Source organism: Galeopterus variegatus, unplaced genomic scaffold (assembly GCF_000696425.1).
Source record: "Galeopterus variegatus unplaced genomic scaffold, G_variegatus-3.0.2 Scaffold5987, whole genome shotgun sequence".
In the NCBI taxonomy this organism is placed as follows: domain Eukaryota; kingdom Metazoa; phylum Chordata; class Mammalia; order Dermoptera; family Cynocephalidae; genus Galeopterus; species Galeopterus variegatus.
In genome coordinates this window covers 61,793-66,699 of record NW_007732098.1, presented here as the reverse complement: position 1 = coordinate 66,699, position 4,907 = coordinate 61,793, and the positions used below count along the sequence as shown (strand labels likewise).

General features: G+C 53.3%; 1 protein-coding gene across 2 annotated transcripts in view; it reads left to right on the top strand.

Moving 5' to 3' along the window:
- The first annotated feature begins 1,388 nt into the window (after window positions 1–1,388).
- CNTFR (ciliary neurotrophic factor receptor) overlaps window positions 1,389–4,907 on the top strand; it is a 31,744-nt gene continuing 28,225 nt past the window's right edge. Inside the window, exon 1 of one of the 2 annotated variants that reach the window (XM_008590308.1) lies at window positions 1,389–1,892. The gene's annotated coding sequence lies outside the window, so the exon portion shown is untranslated. The remainder of the gene's footprint in view (window positions 1,893–4,907) is intronic. The other variant, XM_008590306.1, reaches the window with a different exon arrangement.

Here is a 4,907-nt window from a genome sequence, read left to right as displayed (position 1 = left end):
GGGGGGTTGGCCTGACGGCAGCTGACAAAAAACAGGAAGAAGGGCTGGGGGAGCGGCTGTAATTACGGGGCATTTATTATTAATTAGATGAAATTGCTGGAAGCAGCTGGTGTAATGTGCGTAGCGATACAGACTGTGCATGCTTCCCCCCACAACACGCACACACACATACACATGCCACACATAGTCTGAGCCTCACTTGTTTACACAATTTTTTTCTTGTGAAGGTCAGATGGGTCTATGTGTGTCTGAGTCTGTGCATATTGGCTTGTGTCTGTGTTTTTCCATGTCAGCCTGTACCCTCCTCTACCTCTATTGTCTCCTTTTCCAGCTATTTCTGTCATTCTTAGGCCTGATGTGTGTCTCTCTGTCTGTCTTCCCTTCTCTCTCCTTCTCTTTGGGCTAATGTCTTGATGTGTCTGTATCTGTCACCGTCAGCCGTCCTGTCTCTAACACCTTGTTTTACTTTCTGGCTGTCTCTCCCTGGTTGGTGGTATCTCTCCATCTCTGGACAGGATTGGATGACATGGAATCCTTCTTTCATGGGTATGTGTTTAGGCACCTAATCATACCTTTGGCAGATACATCTGGGGCTTGTTTGGGGGGGAGGGGCAGCTGGATCCTGAAGATCTCCTGGGGTCTTATAGAAAGTGAGGGATCTGTTGAGTGGCTAAAGTCCATAGAAGCAAGAGTGGCTTTCATGAAGACATCCCTTAGTTCAATGCCAGCTCCCTTACCAACTACCAGTTTTGTGACTTTGGGCAAGCTGCTTTTGCTCTTTGAGCCTCAGTTTCCTCATCTGTAAAATGGAAACAGGATTACCTCTGAAGGTTGATTTGATGATTTAGTAAAAAAAATGTAAGTCAAGTGCTCATCACAATGATGTGTGGCTAATCAGGGACCCTGAACAAATGCTAGCTGCTATTATTATTGGGAAAGGCACTGTGCAGGTGGGTGAGAGATCTGCAGAGGCAAACTGATATAGTAGAAAGGCTTGGGAGTTAGATATGGACTCAAATCTAGGCCCTGGAACCAATCAGCTCTGTAACCTCGGGCATATTACCTAACCTTGAATCTCAGTTTCCTTAGCTGTCGAATGAGAAAATAATAGGGGCCGGCCTGTGGCTCACTCGGGAGAGTGTGGTGCTGATAACACCAAGGCCCCGGGTTCGGATCCCATATAGGGATGGCCGGTTTGCTCACTGGCTGAGCGTGGTGCTGACAACACCAAGTCAAGGGTTAAGATCCCCTTACCGGTCATCTTTAAAAAAAAAAAAAAAGAAAGAAAATAATAGAACCTGCCTCATGGAGAAGTCATGAGGATTAAATGAGATAATGCATATGAAGTGCTTAGTACGGTTCCTGGTATATAGCAGATGCTCAATGAATCACAGTGGTGATAAGGAATAGAGTGTTGTGATGGTGGATGTTTATGCCATGCCTGTGACCTGCGTCTCTGCATGAGTGTGCGTGTGAGAGTGTGTGCGATATGGAGATGCCTGTGCTGGCAAACTGGTTGTGTGGGGATTTTGGATTGTCTGTGGGTGTGTATCTTTGTGGTGTCAAACTACTGTCTTCTGGCCTTTCTTTGTCCCTGTGGTTCACAACCTGAAGTCAGCAAGGGGTGCTGAAGGGATTCTGTACTACTCCAACTTTTCCTCTTCCAGATGTTTATCTGCTGCCTGCCTCAGTCTCCCCTTCTCACAGTGGGAGCTCTAAGTTGGACTAAGACCTGTGGCTCCTCTGTGACCTCTGATTTGTTCCCTTTGCCTTTCTAGAATCCAGCCTTGTCACATCATCCCACCCCTGTGGTTTTGAAAGTCCTGGGAAGAGTTTGGTCTGGTGGAGGAGGAGGACGTTAATGCACTTGGTGTGTGGCCAGTGGTGAAGAGGTAAGTGCAGGGGCCCAAGTGGGACAGGTCAGTCTCAGGGCATCAGACAGGTGTAATGGGGATGTAGGTCTGGGGGAGGTGAGTGAAGGAGGCCCTGAGATCCTTTCATTTCCTTGTCCTTCTTCCTTCTGGGTTTTGGACTCAGCCAGGCTAGGGCTTTTCATGCCCCCTGATAGCCCTGGAGAGGGTAGAAAGAGACTTACCCACAGTCACACAGGCAAAGGCAAAACCAGGTCAGGAAACTGGGTGCTACACCAAGGGAAGCCAAATCCCAGATGTGGGAATGCTTCCGTTTCACTGTCCTCAGTTTCCCTCTCTGCCCCTAAAACATCTCTTTGGCTTGATTGGGGAGCAGCTGAGCTTGGAGGATTTGGGATGGGGGGTTCGGAAAGTCCAGAATCTTCTGGGGCCAGCTGTGGGACTAAGCCTGACTCTCCCTGCCTCTCATACAGGCCAGACAAGGCCCCCAGATTGGCAGCCCGGGCGTGGGGGAGTCCAAGGAATCGAGGCACTGGAGCGGAACGGAAGGGCCTATTGTTCAAAACCCGCCAGAGGCCCACAAAGGCCGGCCAGGCTTTTCATCTCAGTTCCCAAACAGACTGGCCATTTTCCCGGCCTGCGCTGGGGCCGGGGGGGCTGCTAACTTTTCAGAACTAGGACTGGGGTGTTGTTAAGGGTGGAGTGGGGTACCCCAGGCTGACACATGACCATCAAAGGGACTTTAAGATGGAGCTGGGGCCCAGGAAAGGAGGAAGGGAGGCCCCAGATGGTTGTAAAGAGTTAAGCTTTTCACCTCCACCTCATTGTTCCCAGAGGACCCAAAGACATGGGGTGGGGAAATGGATTTATGGAATTCAGACTTAGGATGAGACTAGGAAATGGATTTATGGAATAAGAGATAATACTTACAGGAGGCATACCTGGGAGGAGTCATACAGCTTATTGGAAAAGTGGGCTACTGAACTGAGGGCACAGAATCCTCCCCCTAAGTTGGGAACACCTTAGGGAACAAGGACAGAGGCTGGAAAAGACAGGGCTAATGGGCTCCCTGCAGCAGGAGGGACTGAGGCCAGACAGCAGGAAGGACTTCCTGCCAGTGAACAGTAGCTCAGATGCCCTGACCCTGTCCCTGGGGATCTCAGAGGATCGCAGAGAGCAGGGGAGCTGGAGAACACCCCAGGGGCTCAGGCTGAGGCAGCTTCTGTGGGGGCTGAGGAGGCCGCTGGGGAGGGAGGACTTGGCAGTTCCATCTACCCTCCCCCAGCAGCACCTCCAGCACCACTTTAAAAACAGCTTTTTAATTTAACAAAGTGGATGAAAAACTGTTTTTGGAAATAAAAGATATCTGCTGTCTCCCAGGCTAGCACTCAGCCCTTGCAGGGAGCCTCTCTCTGAGCTTCTCTCTGATGCTGGTGGCTCCCTTCCCCTCTCTCTGTCTCTTTTTTTGTTTGCTTGCTTCTGCTTCTGGTGGGGGGAGAGGGGGGCAGCTTCCCTTTGGCCTCCCATCACCCCCAGTCTCTCCATCTCAGCTTCTGTGGGAGTCTGACCCTCATTTTCTTGTATCTGTTTCTCTGCATCTCCTTCTGTCTCTCCTCTCCCAGTCTCTCTCTTCCGGGCCGTCTCTCTTTCCTGATTTGTCTCTGTCTCCCAGCCTGCCTCAATCTCTGTCTCTCTCCACCCCCCTCCTTCTCCCCCAACCCCAGCTCTAAATGGGTCTATTTAAAACGCCCAACGCTGCCAAGTCAGAAAAGCGTCTCCTGGTAAAGCGCATTAGGCGGAGGGAGAGAGGGAGGGAGGAGGAGGGAGGAGGGGGGAGGAGGGTGCAGCGGGCGGATGGATTGATCCAAGCCCGTAACCCCATTAATCAGGCAGTGTGGATCCCCCTCCCTTCCCCAGCTTCAGCCCCTTCTGAGCTAAAAGCCCCTTAAATATTTATCACCCCTCCCCCACAGGGGTGAGGGGAGGGGTGTATGGCCCTTGGTGTGAGCATCCCCAGCTGCCTGGTGCCCCTACCCCTTTGCGTGTACATATGTGTGCATGTGCTTATGTGTGTATGCATGTGCACACCTGACATACCCGGGGACCTAGCTGCCTACTTGCTCCGCACCATCTGGGCAGCCTGGTTCCTTGGGCAGCCCCTGCCTATGAGTCTGGACCTGCTCCTGTCCCTCTTTAAGCGGGGATTGGGCATGCATAATAGGGAGACCCCAGGGTCAGTTGGGGTCTTCATCCCACCTCCTCAAATGCAGAAAGTAATTGGAGGACTGGGTGACATCGCAGTGTCATTCTCAGAGGGCAGGATGGTGAGCTGGCGTTCAATTTCCAGATTCCTCCAAATTCCTAGAGCAGAAAGTAACGGGGAATAGAGTTGGGAGCATCTGTGTTCTTAAAGTGTAGGAAGGTAATTTGGAAAGCTGGCTGAAGTTCCCCCTTTATCCTCAGAGGTCGGGAATATGACCTGGGGGTTGGTTGGGGGCCTCCCATACCCTAAAAAATGCAGGAAGGTGACCTGGGCCTGGGTTAGCGGTCCCCATCACCCCCAGAGAGTAGGAAGGTGGCCCAGAGCTGGGCCTGGGTCCCCCATCTTACCGCTTGCTGTCACCCCCAGGCAGCAGAGGTCAGCCCTGAGACCCGAAGTAGTCTGTCTGAGTTGGCCCAAGGCAACTTCGCCTTGGACGGGGAAGGGAGGCCCGGGCTCTCCTGGGTATGAGGCGGGGCCCCAGCCCAAGCCGAGAGGGTCCCTTCTCCCTCCCCTCCCCCAGCATCAAGTGCCACATCTCCTCCTGACTCAGACAATTAGATTCAAAGGATGACCTCACTGCATGCCGTCCCTCACTCGCTCCCTCCGCTAGCTCGCTAGCTCGCTCGTTCGCTCGCGGCGCGCTCCTTCCTCCCCTCCTCCCGGCCCGCTCGCCGCCCCGCTCGCTCGCGGCCGGCCCGCGACGCACACGGCCCCGGCCCGGGCCCCCTCGGCCTGCCCGCCGGGACTCTCGGGTAGGGGGCTGCTCCTGCCTT